General features: G+C 40.0%; 1 pseudogene; it reads left to right on the top strand.

Moving 5' to 3' along the window:
- The first annotated feature begins 7,883 nt into the window (after positions 1-7,883).
- Positions 7,884-8,643, top strand: LOC131280218 (olfactory receptor 56A1-like; annotated as a pseudogene).
- Positions 8,644-17,893: the final 9,250 nt, after the last annotated feature.

The following is a 17,893-nucleotide window of genomic DNA, read 5'->3' as shown; positions in this document are numbered from 1 at the left end:
CCAAGTCCGTTTCCCTCTCCATCATTTTTGAATGCTAGCTTTGCTGGACAGAGTATTCATGGTTAGAAATTCTTTTGTTTTAGTACTTTGACTGTGTCATACCACTGCCTTCTTCCTCCATGGTTGCAGATGAGAGATCAGCACTTAATGTTATGGAGCCTTCCTTGAATGTCATGGCTCTCTTTTCTTTTGCTGCTTTTAATATTTTCTCTTTGTCCTGAGCATTGAACAATTTGACTAGCATATGTCTTGGGTTAGCCCTGTTGGGATTTATGCTGTTTGGGTGAATTGGCCTTCCTGGACATGTACATGCATCTCCCTCAATATGTTTGGGAAGTTTGCAGCCAGTATTTCCTCCAACACCCCTTCTGTCCCCATCCCCTTCTCTTCTCCTCTTTGGATGCCTATAATGCATATGTTTGTGCATTTTGCATTGGCCTTCAGGTCCCTAAGTCCCTGATGGATTTTTTTCTATCTTTTTATTGATTAATTCTTGCGGTCACCCCTCGGGCTGAAGTGTGGTTTGCTGGCCTGGCAGGGGAGCAGCCGCGGCAGGCCAAGCCGCTGCCCCCATAATAGTGTGGCTGGTCGGACTCACTGCCACCCCTGAAGGGAGCTCGGCATGGGCGCAGAGTGCCCTCGGGTCTCCCCTTCTCGGCAGCCATGCTTCCGCGGCCGCCCCTCCTCCCGGGTGGCGCCACACGATGCCTGTGGGGCAGTACCCTTCTTCTTCCTTCTCCCTGCGCAGGCGCAGGGTGGAAAATTCCAGTCTGCCCTTTTCCCCTCCCCCAACAGCAGCAACAGCCAGGCGTGGGCGGGAAACTCAAGTCTGCCCTCCACCCCAGCAACAGCAGCCACCAATCCCTAAACCCTGCCCCTTCCCCCAGCAACAGCAACAGCCAATCCCTAACCACCACCCCTCCCCCATCCAGTACCGCCCACTGACCTTTCACCGGCAACCAATCAGAACAGGGCATGGCTTCGACCAATCAGCCTTCCCCAGCCCCTATAAAACTGTTGCCTCTCCCTCAATAAAGTTGGACTTGCATGTTTACCTTGCCTCCGCGGTAGTTCTTCTGCCGTGCGCCCTCCAGTCCTGAGAGCCCCCGACAAGGGCCTGGCCTCCCTTGTCCCCAGTTCGTCGCCTGCTTCTCCAGGCGACCCCTTTGTCGCCGGCTTCTCCGAGCGACCCCTTCGTCGCCGGCTTCGCCGGGCGACCCCGTCAGCCGAACCGCGCAACCCCTTGTGAGACCGATCCCTCGTCTGCTGCCGGACCGACCCCTCGTCCCAAGTGGGACCGACCCCTCATCCCAAGCGGGTCCGACCCCTCGTCCAGAGCTGGACCGACCCCTCATCCGCAGCCAGACCCCACCTCTACCGACCGAGCAAGCCGCCGCAAATTCTACTATATGTTTGATTTCAGATGTATTGTCTTCCACATTACTAATTCTTTCCTTTGTCTCTTCAAATTTGCTATTATTTACTGAGAGTGTATTTTTTATTTCTTGGATTGTGCTATTGATCCCCATCATCTCTGTGATCTTTTTATGCATGATCACAATTCTGTATGCTCTCCAAGTGTTTTCTTAATATGCTTAATCTCTTCCTTCACTTCATTGAATTGGCCCATGATACAAGTTTTGAGAGCTTTAATTACTTGTTAGATGTTCCACTTTTCTTCCTGGTTTTTAGTTTGTTCATTGGATTGGGCCATGTTTTCCTGATTATTGGTATGGTCCATAGTTTTTTGTTGCTGCCTGGTCATCATTTTATCCTGTTGGGTTTATACTGTTGATTATCTTCTTTGTCTAGTCTTGGGGTTTAATTAGTTGTTTTTGTGTGCATGTTAAGTCTTCTCTTTGTCACTTTTTTCTTCTTATTCTATTTCCTTGTTGTTGGCTAATTTCCCTTAAAGGAAAATATTAGGTCCAGAGAAAACCAAAGGGGTAAAAAAAGAAAAATATAATAGTAGTATTGATAGTGAATCCAATTTACAACTTGTTCATCTACCATTAATACCAGGAAAATGACAGTATCTCTCAAATCTTATCATCTGACAAATAGGGACACTTGAACTTCAGCCTAAACCTTCCTCAGAGTCCTCTTGTCCTTGTTTCCAATCCAAACTATCAAATGTCAATATTTTCTGGTGAAAGGATTAGACAAAAATTCTCAAGGATATATATCATGTTTCCAAAATCCAAAGTGTCCTTTTTCCTAGTCATAGCAGGAAAAAGTGTGATGGGTGAGTATGTTCCAAATACCACATGGAAATATAAAAATGTCTTATGTGGCAAGCTACTGAATCTTTGTACTATTTGACTTCTCCTTCATCTGTCTCTTTTATTTCTCTTTTCTTCCTTTTTCTTCTCTATCCTAAGATCAGTCCCTTCTGTTTTCATTTTCCCATCTTCTCTGCATCATCATCTTCTGGACATTTCTGCTTCTTTTGTCCCCTCTCTTCCCACTTTCTTAAACTATCTTTCTCTTATTCAGTCTAGATTCATCCCACTGTGCACAGTGCACTTCAGACCAATAGAGATCACCAGGAGAAATAAGATATGACACCATTTTCCATTCAATAGCTTTCTCTTTTCCTCTCATCATGGTTTACCTCTTCTTACCCTTCTTTTGTAAGACAATAGCTTTTTAAAGATTAACACAAATTCCCATCAAGATTCTATATACTCTAATCTAAAACCTAAAGAGATCATGGAGAAAAGCCTCTGCACAGGTATGCCTCCTGCAGGCACTAAAAGCAATAATCTTACAAGTCAGATCACTGGAGAGTGTCCCTTGTGCAATGCCCCTCAGAAATCACAAAGTCCCAAAAAGGATGTGCATAGACTACTTGGAACTATAAGATGGGCAGAGAGATCTTATTAACCTGGGCAGGGAAATATAATTGGGACAAAGAAAACAGAGTGATACAAATACTGGGTTTTAGGAGGAGGAGAGAATATCTGTTCTGCCTGTGAGACTGACAGTACATTTCAAAACCCAAGCCAAGCATCCTGTGGCTAACATGCACCTCTCAACCTGGAATGCTAGTACCACTTGCCTGGTACTGATTATATCCCTCATACTGATATTTAAATTATGCTTTTCATCTTTGCTTATCTGAAATTTGACCATGACAGCTCTAGCTGTACATTGTTTTTATTTATCCTACTAGAGATTTATTGTATTTCTTTAATATGGCTATTAATGTATTCCATGTCTTCTTGAAAGTTCAAGAGCATAATCCATTCAAGTATGACCCCTGCCTCATTCTCTCTCCTCCTCAAACAGAAACTGCAATTAGATATACGATAGGCCTTCTCAGTTTGTTCTCTATTTCTGCTTTACAATCTCCAGTATTTTCCATCCATTTGTTTTTTTCTTCATCTTCAATCCGAATACATTCTTCTGATCCCCCCCAAATTTCCTGACTCTTTCTAACAATCATTACCTGCTGTTAAATCCAGTCATTGAGTTCTTACTGTTTTTTCTTATTATTATTATTGTTAATATACTTTCCAAGTATATCTGGATCTTTCTCAAATTTTTATAGCTTCTAGTACCCTGAGTAAAATATTAACCCACAAATTTATCATCTTAATCACAGTAAGATAAAAAAGATAAGATACATCTAATCAAAACCCAATGTCCTTTTTCTTAACCACACTTTTGTATTTTCATCTTATCAAGTAAAGTAGATAAGAATTTTTTTTTTAATTTTTAGTAAATTTTATTTAAGCAATCATCTTCGGCCAGATAATTTTCTTTTTTTAAATTTTTAAATTATCTTTTCTTTTTTTTTTTAAGATACATAGAACACACAAAATGTTACATTAAAAAATATGACATTCCCATATATCCTCATGCCCCACTGCACCACACACTCTTCCCATATCAACAACCCTCTTGACCAATGTGGCACATTCATTGCATTTGAGCAAAACATTTTGGAGCACTGCTACACAGACAGATTATAGTTTACACTGTGGTTTACATTCCCTCCAATTCCATTCAGTGGGTTATGGCAGGATATATAATCCCTTCATCTGTCACTGCAATATCATTCAGGACAACACCAAGTCCCAAAAATGCCCCTATATCACACCTCTTCTTTCCTCTCCCTGTGCTCAGCAACTCCTGTGACCACTGTCTCCACATCAATGATATAATTTCTTCCATTTCTAGAGACACAATAACTTTATAGTAAAATACCAGGAAGTCCACTCTAATCTATATTTTATTCCTCCATCCTGAAGACCCTGAGATGGCAATGTCCACTCCATCTCTAAATCAAGAGGGGGCTTAGATCCCACATGGCTGATGTATAGAATTCTGCTTGCAGCTGTAGACTCTCTTGGTTCCTTGGTGTGGTGGTTGACCATCCTCAACTCCCTGTTAGCTGACCTGGGTAAGTCCAACGAACTGAAGAGCAGGTGTTGCAACTCTGCTGAGGATCAGGGTTTAGCTGGAACATGGACAGTCCAGAGATTCAAGTCTCCTGAGCATACACAAACCTCAGTGCCAACCACATGTTCAGTAAAAGGGACAAAAGAGGCATGTGTACCAAGGTCATGTCTAAGCTCAACTCCATCACACTCAGGAGCACAAGTTCCAAAGTAGGGCCCACTGGCAAGGCGCTGAACTCCAGAGTAATCTGTCATGACCATAGGAACCAGGTGTCTCTGTAGCCCTCAGAAGCACCCCCACCTAAGGATGTATCTACTTTGGTTGTCTCTAAGATCCTGATAAGACGTGCATAAGTGTGACCCCTCTGATGACCTCCCAACTCATTTTGAAGTCTCTTAACCATATAAACTCATTTATCTTTATCATTTCCCCTTTTTAATTCAAGGTCTTTTTCTAGTTGCATCACCAGCTGGTGCTTGGTGGTAATCCCTCAGCAGCAGGGAGGCTCATCCCCTAGAGTAATGTCCCATGCTGAGGGGGAAGGGGGGGAGGAAGGTAATGCATTTACATGCTGAGTCTAGCTTAGAGAGTGGTCACATTTGGGCAACATGGAGACCCTCAGGAGGTAACTCTTATGCACACTGCAGCTCTAGGCCTAGTTGAAATTTCAAGAACACAGGCTCATAAGCATAGTCACCAGTATCAAGGACCCATCATTGGATCATTCTTCGTCACTGGTCCTTGTCCTTGCACTTGGGAAATAGTTGCTGCTCCACTCCTTTGGGGAGTGTGACAGAGTTCCCTGGAATGGGAACTCAGCACTCCCACAGTTGTCATGTGAAACTCCACCCACTATGTCAATACCCAACAATTATCCAAACATATCCATATACTCTATATGCATGCCCTGGAGAGCTCCCTCCCACTCGTACATCCCACATTAAGGACACACCACATCAGTGCTCCTCCCAACCCGTAGTTGAACCCCTCTGGGATCCAAAACTTCTTAAAAAATGAAGTCTAATATATTGATAATTTAATTAATGGTCAAATGAAATAGTAGTGATAGGTTTAAAGATTAGAAATGGAATACATAATAATTTGATAAACTCAAATAAAGTAAAAAAATAAATTGGGGTATTAAAAATGAAAAATGTCATTAAAATTTTTTTTGATGTTTTGCTTTTCATCACTGTAATAGGTGTTGTCCTGTATGTACAGTGGCATGGCAATCTCTTCCATTTCTTCCTCAGTGTCATCATCCTTTTTTTTATTATTATTATTATGTCTTCAAAAATGTTTTACATCATTGTAAAGTCACATATAGAATACAGGGGACTCCCATATACCCAACATCATATCCTTTTCCCCTTTCCCCAGCAATGATCTTTTTACATGTGGGATGCTACATTTGCTGCTACTGATGTACAAGCTATTGAAACATAGCTACTAAACATGGTTCCATTATGGTTTACAATATGGTTTACATTTTAAACTGTACACTTTTCTAAATTTTTGGTTACATTATGGTGTGCAATTTAGACTATACACTTTTATAAATTTTTGGTGAAATTTAAAATAGATTGTATCCATCATTGCAGGATCATTCAGAACACTTCCAATGCCCCCAAGTTACCCCCCATCTATCTATTCTATTCCTTTCTTCCCCTCCCCTTGGTGCCCACAATGACACCCAAGCTTCACTACTTGAAGGACAAGATTCATAGATTCTTGTAACAATGCTGAGAAAAATTTCTCCAGTACTACCCTCTTTTTTGCTATACATTCTTCAATATAATTTCTTTCACTTTAGGAAATATGAGTGATTCGTTTTTTTAGGTATAGTTATCTGTTCCTTATATTTTCTAGGCTATCTTACATTTCTTAAAATCCAGGTAAGAAATTTGTTCAGTATTATTGACAAATACCTCTAGTATCTCAAGTTACTGAAGGCTGAATTCTATCATCTATTGTTTTCTGCTCTTTTTAAATTAGTAATTTTTCAGTATAAGCCACTCGATTCCTATTGAATGTTATCTATTAAAGTTATTTTAAGTCTGAGAAAAAAAGTCATTCCTCAAGAAATAATTAAGGCTTGCTTTTTTTTATTTTCTGGGGAAACTTCCAGTCCAGCATAATTTTCAATTCCTTTTTGAGATAAATAAGTGGTATGTATTCAGCTTCCAAAGTCACAAAAGAACTAGCCTGAGGTTCAACATTTTCAGGGAAAATTTCCCCCTATAACAATATTTGAAGTTCCAGGTAGTGATATGGGAGAAGTTGAAGGATTAGGCTTACTGCAGTGTACCCCCTCTAAGTGTGCAGTTCTGGTATCTTATGTAGTGCAGATTACCTAATAAACTGTTCACATATGTGAGACTTTGTTGTTAGGATTTTTTTTCTTTTTTTTTTTTCCTCTCTCTCTTTTTTTAAATGTTACATTCAAAAGATATAAGAGGTCCCCATTACTACCCCACCCCCGTCACCCCACTCCTCCCACATCAACAACCTTGTTTTTAATCTTCTTTCTCAATGCTCTATGAGGTAATGAAAACTAGAGCTAAATTCATGTAATGCCACAAAAGCTCTTGAGTAGAAAGTAAACATCAATGTTGATTTAACTCTCTGGGTTTCATGCAATCCCTGGTCAGAGAATTCTTCATTTTTAGCCTGCATGTGAATGTATTCAAGGCCATCCAGTATAAATAGGTATAGATATAAGTACAGGTACAGATACAGCTACTGATGGCACAATACAGACAGAGACATAGGTATGATAAGGAGATTTGTTCTATGTACACAGTCCATCATTCATCTGGATAATCTCACCTTTTGCTCCCTTTAAAACTTAATATTTACAAGTTACCCAATTAAAGCTCAAAAATATCTAACGATAAATAAAATTTGATAAATGTGGATGCCATCTTGTCTTAGAATGTTTTTCTATGCATTTTAATATTTGAACAAATGTTATCTGTGCTTTAGTGCCTTTAACATGTCTCATTTAATTAACAAGGCACTTAATTTCTTATGATTCATTGAATGATAATAGAGTAAACTCAAAAGATAAATTCACCTGGGACAAATGTCACATGAAACACAGATGAAAGAACAAAGATGGAGAAACGTCATTTATTATCCCTTTCTTTCATATATTCAACAAACATTTGTAGACATCTCTTGTGCAGTAAACAATGTGCTAGACACATGGATGTGGGGTGAATGAGGTAGGTTTTGTCCTTACCTGTGTGGATCTTATGTGAATTATCTAGTCATCAGGGAAGGAAGTAGAACAAACTCCTTTCTCTTCTTCAGCCACTCAGTCATCTACCACACTACAGTCACTGCCAATACTGCCTTATAGCAAAAGCTCCTACTCTACTCAAGTCTCTGCGTTCCTCCTGAACTGTTTTATCAGATCCTCCAGGTGAAAGCACTGACTCTCCCTGCCCCTCAATCTCCTCTTCCTCCTGGCCATGGGAGCCAACACTACCCTCCTGATCACCATCTGGCTGGAGGCCTCTCTGCACAAGCCCATGTACTACCTGCTCAGCCTCCTCTCCCTGCTGGACATCGTGCTCTGCCTCACCATCATCCCCAAGGTCCTGGCCATCTTCTGGTTTGACCTCAGGTCCACCAGCTTCTCAGCCTGCTTCCTCTAGATGTTTATCATGAATAACTTCCTGCCCATGGAATCATGTACCTTCCAGGTCATGTCCTATGACCGCTAGTGGCCATCTGAAGGCCTCTGCATTACCCATCCATCATCACTGACCAATTTGTGGCAAAGACTGTTGTATTCATCTTTGTCCAGAACACCTTTCTCTCTGCACCTGTCCCTATCCTCTCTGCCTGGCTCCATTATTGTGGAAAAAAATATAATTGACAACTATATCTGTGCCAACCTTTCTGTGCAAGCTCTCTTGTGATAATGTTGCCCTTAGCAGAATCTACCACTTAGTTGCGGCATGGATTCTTCTGGGCTCTGACCTCATCCTCATTTTCCTTTCCTATACTTTCATCCTCTGAGCTGTTCTTAAACTCAAAGCAAAAGGGGCAGCCACCAAAGCTCTGAGCACTTGTGGCTCACACTTCATTTTCATCCTCTTCTTCATTACTAGCCTGCTTTTCACCCATATGGTTAAGAAAAAGGATGCCCCTCATATTCCTGTCTTACTTAATATCCTACACCATGTTATCCCTGCAGCTGTGAACCCTATTGTCTCTGGAGTATGAAGCCAGGAGATTAAATAGTGAATCTGGAAATTACTGAGGAGGACTGGGTGACCACAGAAAGGATTGTGGGGTTTTTTGTTTGTTTGTTTGTTTTTTGCTTTTCTGGTTCAGGAGTATTCAAAATCAGAATAGGAAAGCAAGGACTGAGGGGAAGATAGAAATATAGAATTATTTTTGGGGGGTCTGAGATTTCTAACAGTCTCCTCTTTTCTATTTTTGAAATGATTAAAATAATGTTTGATAACAACTCAATTTTATTGTTACATATCAATAAAGCATAAATCCATCCAGAGAACACCATCAATGATATTTGGTATAATCATTTATTTGTGCATTTATCACTCAAAGGAGTTCCTGAGCACTTATTACATTATTCCAATAACAATAAAGAAAAAACAAATAAATAGACCAACAAAACTCATCACCTCTCTACCTCTCTCTGTTTCTCCTGCCAAACACAGCTGCTTTCTTTTTCTTTCTCTCTACTATATTTGTATTTATATTTTATAAAAAGTCATATATATGCAATATAACCCATATTCATGTTTTATGTAACATCGGACTATCTTATACTATCCCATGGTACAGTTTTTGGCTTTCCATTAGTAATATACATGACCTTAGACTTTCCTGTTCAAGCACTCTCATACCCATAAAATATGACTGCTAGTTTCTGACACTATGAGATTCTTTAACCATTTCTATTCATTCCAAAGATTTGCAAAAAAAAAACCTTTTTCACCAATTCTGCACAGATTAACTCTAGTGTTCCACTCTTTAACCACAATCTAGTTTCTGGTGACCTCCAAGAGTTTACACAATATATTTAGTTCTTAATTGCTCAAGCATACAATATGTGTTTTTATGTCTGGTTTGCTTCACTCAGTACAATGTCCTCCACGTTCATTCATGTTGTCATATGCTTCACAGCTCCATTTCTTCTTACCGCTGCTTAATATTCCTGGTGTATATACACGACAATTTGTTTATTAATTCATCATTTGGTGGATATTAGATTGTTTTCATCTTTTGGCAACTGTGAATAATGCTGCTGTGAACACTGGCGTGCAGATGTCTGTTTCTGTCACTGCTGTCAGTTCTGGATGTATACATGATATTGTTGGGTCATGTGGCAAATGTATATTCAACTTTATAAGAACTGCTAAACAATCCTCCACAGGGGCTGGACCAGTCTACATTCCTACCAACAGTGAGTAAGTGTTCCTATCTTTCCACATCCTCTCCATCTTGTACAGTTTTCCAAATTTTTAATAGTGACCAGTCTAAAAATTTTGAATGATATCTCACTGTAGTTTTGTTTTGCATTTCCCTAATCCCTACTGATACTGAACATTTTTTCTTGTATTTCTTTGCCATTTGCATTTCTTTTTTGGACAATTGTCTTTTCAAGTCCTTTGCCCATTTTTTAATTGGGCAGTTTGTCTTTACATTGTTGAGTTATATGATCTTTTGCATATCATAGATATTAAACCCTTATCAGATATTTAATTGGCAAATACTTTCTCCTATTGAATGAATCTATTGCCTTTATACCCTTTTGACAAAGTCTTTTGAAGTGCAAAAGTGTTGAATTTTGGGGAGGTCCCATTTATCTAGCTCATGTTTTGCGTGTAAAGTTTAAGAAACTACACCCTATTACAAGATCTTGAAGATGTTTCCCTACATTTTCTTCCAGGACTTTTATGTTACACTTGATTAAATATAAATTCTTCATTATTTTATATTAAAATTTTTCTATCATCTATTTCTTAAGGTATAATTTATATACAACTAAATGCATTCAGTATCATGAGCATTTACAAAAGTTTACATCCATTTTAACAACCACCAGGTCAAGAAAGTTTGTTTTTGTCACTGAAAAAAGTTTCATCATACTCCCTTTATTTAACTCTTTTCCCACCCTTTTCCTTAGGCAAGCATTGATCTGTTTTCTAGGCACTATAGATTAGCTTTCTCCATCCAAGAATTTCTTAAAAATAGAAACATACAGAATATATTATCTTATTTTTGGTTTCTTTTGTTACTCTAAAGTTTTCAAGTTTCATCCATGTGGTTGTGATTTCAGTAATTCATTCTTTTATTTATTTATTTTTCAGGCAGTACGGGGATTGAACCCAGTAGCTTGTACATGGGAAGCAGGCATTCAATCACCTGAGCTACATTGGCTCCCCAGTTTGTTCTTCATTATTGCTAAATAGCACTGCTTTGTATGCATAGAGCATGATTTCATTATAGACCTCCTGATGGACACTTGAATTGTTTCTACAGTTTGCCTATTAACGAAGGTGTTATGAATATAAATATAAAAGACTTTGCATGGTTATATGCTTTCATTTCTCTGGAGTAAATATGTGAAGTAAGGCTGCTGGATTTAATAGTTATGTATAAACTTTCTAAGAAACTGCTGAACTGTTTTGTAAAGTGGTTGTTTGTTTCTTAATTTTTTTCACACTAGAATGTATCAGGAAGCCATGTTTGGCAATAAACATAAACAAGAAAATAATTTTTCAACTATCTGTGTACACATTTATATCAAGTCACATTTATTTTTATATTTATAATATTGTTTTTCCTAGATTTGGGACATACTTCAACAAATGTTTATTGATACCTATTAATACTAAAATAATTGGATATATAGGTCTTGATTTAAATAGTTAACACTTATTTAGGATGTGGTATATTCAGTTCTGTGATGGGATTTATACCTACATTATCTCATTGCCTTTCCCAATAATACTCAAAATATAACGTTATTATCCCCATGTTGCCGTCAGTGTAAATGAACCTCAGAAAGGATAGGTACCTTTTCCAATATTACACATCTAAATAAGTGACAGAAGCAGGACTTAAACTCAGCCCATCTAGTTCCTAAAGAGTATATTTTACCAATATGGGTTTGATTGTTTGTTTTTCTTATCTACTGGAAAATCACAATTTTTTCCTTTTTCTCCCTTGTAAACCCCACTATATGATAGGGCTTCCCCTCAGTCTATGACATTCATCATAAGGGCACTTTATCACTCCCCCTTTTAGATTAGCATGAGAATATTACAGCCTCCTCTTTTACACTCTATTTTACACTTCTGTATCAGCACTGAACTGATGGTAGATCTCAGTACAAAAAACCCTCATCTTTATCCTAACCTTTGTTCAATGCCCACAGATCAGGAATTCTCTTTGTACTCTCCATACCCTCTAGGTCTTACTCATCGGTTAAGTCAGCAAAGGTTCTGTGAATGCACAAAGACTTCTCTGGCTCAGACAAGTGCACCATATCTGTGTTTCAATGGTACACATATATAATATCATTGACTGTACCACATCAATTTTTAGATATATTTTTGTTTTTTGACTTACCATCGATTTTCATTCATCACTGTATCACCAGCACCAAGCTCTATGCCTAATACCTTGTACATACTCAAAAATATTTTTGAATGTGTGAATGAATGCACAACTAAAAATGAAAGAACAAGTACCACTGCATTTTCTGAGAATTAGAACAGACATTAAAAAGATGAGGATGGTCTGGGTGGTTTAAGTATCTGCAGATAATGAAGGCCTACTTTCACTTGCATTTTTTCCAATTACTCCTTGTTCCTTACACACTATCTGAGACTGAGATGATATAATTCTGCTACAAAGAGTTCTGTTCTGGAATGATATAAACATACTTTCTAATCCTGGTTTGTGATGTTAGACAATTTGCTTCATCTCTCTAAGCACTGGTAATCTGATATGCAAAATGAGGCAAATAATGTGACCTATCAGCCATGGTTTTAGGTAGGATGAGAAAAAGAAAAGCATACAAGGCACCTAGAAAGTAGTCAATAAATGTTGGTAGAATGAATCATTCATAATGTCACCCTGTCCTTGATAAATAATAGAATTGGCCTTCTTAGTTTTATTAGTGTCATGTAGCAAATGAGAACCTATGGTGAAAAGTTCTTAAAGAAAGAGTTTATAGGGAAACGGACTTTGGCCCAGTGGTTAGGGCGTCCAGAGCCGCCCAGCGTGAAAAGAAAGAGCAGCCTGCCCAGGAATGGCGCTGCACACACTTCCTGTGCCGCTGACGACAACAGAAGCGGACAAAGAAACAAGACGCAGCAAATAGACACCAAGAACAGACAACCAGGGGAAGGGGGGGGGGGAATTAAATAAATAAATCTTTAAAAAAAAAAAAAAGAAAGAGTTTATAAGTTACATGACTTATTGTCAGAAGAATAAATCCTAAGTTAATTGTTTACTCACTGGTCCCATAAAAAGATTGACTCAGCTGGTTGTTATTTCCAAACAACAGGCAATGCAACTTTATCCATAAGTTGGCAATTCACCTGTGCCTACCATCTGTCCCTTAGGCTAATTTCCATCCTATTAAAGAGGCCAACTCTCTCACCTACTGTTTAGCATGTTCAATAACTTCAATGTCAGCCTTAACCCTCTAATAGCTGTTACTCTGCATTTAATAACCATCTAATACTCAATTCCTTAATTTATTAGCGCAACTCTTTAGTGGAAATGAAATAAGAAGTTTAACTAAGGTAAGCGAAAATTACTGCCCTAATTACAGTTTTCAAAACCTGGGAAAATAAAGGTATAGCATTACAAAATACAGACCTACATGTTTATCACAGTGTTAACAAGGTTAGGATGAATATTCAGGAAGAATTTGTTCATTGCATTCTACAGGAACTTTTGAGCCTTGTGATGTCCAGCAACATCTGTGGTTCAGGGAAGTCATTAGGTCATGATCAGGGGCTTTATTCAACACTATCCAACCAATGACAGGCTCTGTCTCAGAATGGTTGTTGCCTAAGGGCAGAACACAGGATGCTAATATTGAAATGAACACCATAGATGGCAGGAAATATGGAAGGAATCACCTCACATTCTCATAGGATTCTCATTCCAACATTAGGGTCTTGTGTAAGGATGAACAAAGCCAATGAAGCAGCTCTTAACCTCAGAGTAACCTCTCAGAAGACACTTGACAGAGCTCCCTTTAATGAGTAAATGCCAAGGGTAAATGGTGATTAGATCACAAAATTTCCAACAGAAATTGTATTGGAAAGTGTGAGATAAAGAAAATAAAGAATTACATAGAGGTTACAAAGACTGAAGCATTTCTTTGGAGTCCTGAGACTGACCTTGATAGAGGGTTATTGGCATGAAAGTGCTCTATCTCCAACCATTCCAACTTGAATCAATCTCACAATATAAAACAGGTTTATCTAGCTTAAATGATTTAAATGATCTTGATTACCAAATCAAAGGAAAATAGCAGGTCATATTTTAGAGAACCTTAAAAAGTTGTTTATAAAGCATATATTTTTGGGGGGTATGAGGAGAAAGGAAGTAATCCACAAGAGATGATCCTGAGCCATAATCAGAAGCTCATATGACTGACATTCTGAGAGACAAAAACATGTTATCAGCCAAGATATTCACTTTTACAAATGAGCACAAAGCCATCAATTTTAATTTCAGATTCTTCAATAAGGACACAATGATTTGAAATCAAGCTGCCTCTAACATGGACAATTCTATGTAACAGGCTTCATGATGAGTAGCTCTGAGGCAGGTTAGTATAGTACAGGAGGGAAGGTAGCTGGTCCACACAAAGCTGTAACCATCCCACCTGACCCTGGCAAAGAACATGGCCATGAGACCATGCTCAGAAACCCTATGAGGGAAGGAAGTCGTTGGAGAACAAAGTCATAACTCTTATAGCAAAAAGCCCACCAGGAACCTGATCAGGAGGTCCTGTTTGAAAACCCAGGGCTCAAAAAAGCCCTGGATTCTTGCATGACATTGCAGTGACAGATACCGGTCATTGTATATTTTGTCATAACTTAAAAAATTGTTCAGGACAGAATGTAAACTATAATGTAAAGTGTAGTCCATGGTTAGTAGAATGCTTCAATAAGGGTTCATCAATTGTAGCAAAATACCACACTACCGAAGAATGTTGTTCATGTGGGAAAGGGTGGGAGACAGAGGCAGGGGGGATATGGGGATCCCTTAGATCTTTTACATAACATTTATGTAATCTAAACTTCTTTAAAAATAAAAAATAAAAAAATTAGTTAAAAAAAGAAAAGAAAAGCCCCAGGTAACTCCAAACAGAACGTCTTGTCATTGGTACCCTGAAAGCGGACAGGTACAAACTGAGTGTTCCATAGTATAAACCAATAGCAGGCAGATAAGCAACCAACCAGGACTGCAAACAGTTAATATCCCACCTTAACCTGGGGAAGAAGGAGGAAAGGCCAGCTCAAAAGGGCAACACATCAAGGCTTAGCAAGCGGGTTTTGCCTGCAGCACCCCACACTCAAGCCTCCAATGTGTACTCTCACGTCTTCTCATTTCTCAATAAACTCTTTAGTTCCTTGCCTACCCTATGATGTGTCCTTAAATTCCTTCATGCAATATAAGCAAGATCCTAGAAACCAAGATGCCAGCAAAGGCAATACCTATTTAGACATTTACTGCTAACCAATGGTTTCCCAAAAAAAGACGCAGGGAGGACACATTTTTCAGTAGTGGAAATAACAGCAAAGTAATAACCACCAAGTGCTTTTGTAACACGATCACATCTATTACTTAACATAACCGCAAACTAAGAATATGAAATTGGGACAATTTAAGAACTTTGTCAAAAGTTAAGAAGCTGGAAAGTGACAGAACTAGTTGTTCACTGTTCTCTCTAATCTTCAGGCTTGTACCCTTTTCCATAAGGGTGGAAAATGGTTAGAAAAAATTAACTACCACATAGTCAAACATATTTTAACCTGGGAGGTATTAATTGTATTAGTCACCCAAAGGAGTGCTGATGCAAAATAGCAGAATACTGTGGGCTTTTATAAAGGGTATTTATTTGGGGTAGGAACTAACAGATACCAGACTGAGGTGAGGAGCCCCCGCTCCTCTAGACAGGGGGCTCGGGGTGGGGAGGCGCAGGCGTGAGAGGACGCACAGTGACTCGAAGGACAACTGCGGAGACGAGGTGGATGGCGCAGGTCTACTTTATTGAGGAAGTACAAGCAGTTTTATAGAGTATGAAGAGAGGGGATTGGTGGAGGGTGATTGGATTCTGATAGGCTAGATTAGCTGTTGTTACCTTATAAGGGCATAGAAGCAGAACTCGTCTACTAGGCTGGTCAGTAGTTACTAGGGAGAGCTTAAATTTGAGAGGGCTGAGCTGGATAGCTCGCTGATAGGTGGAAGAGAGCAGGCGTGTCTTTACGAGGTAGGAGGCCCTGAGATTGGCCCAGACAGAGGTGGTGTGAGGGGGCTTGCATGAGTTTCCCCAGCGGGGAGGTGTAGGTACATACCTCATCCCGAGGGGCCAACCAAGGGAGGCGTATTTCGTGCCTCAGACCTCGGAGGCAGGCAGTTCTGAGAGCCAAACTTTTGCATGCTTGCCCTCAATTCCCCCTTTGTTTTCTTTTAAGGCTAGGGTGGAGATAGACAGAACTCGCTGGTTCTGCTTTAATGCGGTTAGGGAGGTAAAGACACGTCTGAACACTATGAGAAGAATAACAGCTATTAGGAAAAGGATAGCATAGAAAATGAGATTGGCAGGGTTGAAAAATTGGGTGAACTTATTGAGTAGCTGACTGAGGAGGCTAATAGTAAATTCGGGGACAACGAGGTCATTAAAGGTTTCTATGTCATGTTGCAGAGAGAGGGTATAATTCCAAAAGGATTGGTTATAGGATTAGCAACACTGCCAAAGGCTATAAGTAAGAGAACGTCTGGGGGGGGGGGGAGTAAGAGAAACAGTGAGAGTTATCGCTGTGGGTATGAAGGTGGGGTTGCATGGTAGCTGTAGAGAGCAGTTGCTTAGGATGAGTTGGGGGAAAACAAGGCTCTGCGGGGCAAGGAAAAGGAATCCAGGAGGATGACGGACTGCCACCCAGACCTCCATGGCCTGGCCTGTAGAGGTGAGCGAGAGCATAGCAAGCAGCAGGGCAACGAGGTTAGGGGGCTTCGTTGGGCCGGTGGCTCTGGCTCTCCTATACAGGCGGATCAGGGCGGTGATGTCTGGAGCTTCATCTGACATGTTGAGGTGTTGTATCTGGTGTTGGAGAGCTCGCATCCACCGGCGGTCCCTCCGGGACGGCTTCCAGGGACCCTGACTGGGTCGGTTTGGTCTCTCCGGTTGCTGGGCGGACATTTCTTCCAGGGATCCAGATGAACTGTGGGACGTTATCTGGAAAAATACAAGCAAACCCTCGTCCTTGGGTTAAAAGGGGGCTGGGTCCCTGCCAGTTGTTGGATTCTGGGTTCTTCCAATATACGAGGGGAAGAGAAGTAGATATTATAGAGGGCCCCCAATGCTTATGCATTGACAAGAGGCCATTCTTGTCAAATGTCATCAAATTTAAGTGTATTAGGCATGAGGTTAATAGTTCATCTGGTATAGCTTGGGGCTGTATACCCCTCTCTTTTTCAATGAGAACCTTTAAGCGATGGTGCGTATTTTCTACTATGGCTTGACCTTGTGGATTGTATGGGATGCCAAAATGGTGTGTGATGTTGTATGTTCTGATAAAATTTTGGAACTCTCTGCTAGTATAGGCAGGGCCATTGTCTGTTTTTAGGTCCCAAGGCACTCCCATGAACAGGATGGCTTGTCGCAGTGCCTTTATGCAGTGCCTAGCCTTTTCACTGGCCAAGGCTGCTGCATAAGTTAAATGAGAATAAGTATCTATGATGACATGTACATATTTTAGCCTAGCAAATGTTGGGATGTGGGTGACATCCATTTGCCAGTGTGCGTTGGGCTTCAGGCCTCAGGGGTTAACCCCTTGAGGTTGTAGGGGTCCCAATGGTAAGAATGGTGAGCAGGTTTTGCAAAGGCGCACTAGGTGTTTGCATGTGTCTAAAGGTACGTCAGGGAGTAAGTGCTTTAAGGACGCAGCTGAAAAATGAAAGCGCGCATGCAGATTTTTTGCCTGACTGATGGGATCAATGGTCAATTGTTGCGTTAGGAGTGCCGAGACTAAAGAGTCAACCAAATGGTTTCCTTCTGCTATAGCTTCTGGAAGTGAGGTATGACTTCTAACATGGCTGATATACCAGGGGTGATGTCTATGCTCCAGGGCCTTTTTTAGGTCAATCAGGGCTGCATCTAGAGGTGAGTCTGTGGGGAAGAAGGTGTAGTATGCTATGGTTTTACAAACCTGGAAGGCATACTGGCTGTCTGAAAATATGTTAAGTG

This window comes from Dasypus novemcinctus, chromosome 10, assembly GCF_030445035.2.
Source record: "Dasypus novemcinctus isolate mDasNov1 chromosome 10, mDasNov1.1.hap2, whole genome shotgun sequence".
Lineage (NCBI taxonomy): Eukaryota > Metazoa > Chordata > Mammalia > Cingulata > Dasypodidae > Dasypus > Dasypus novemcinctus.
Note: the sequence above shows the minus strand (reverse complement) of the source record. Positions and strands in the feature narration are given on the sequence as shown.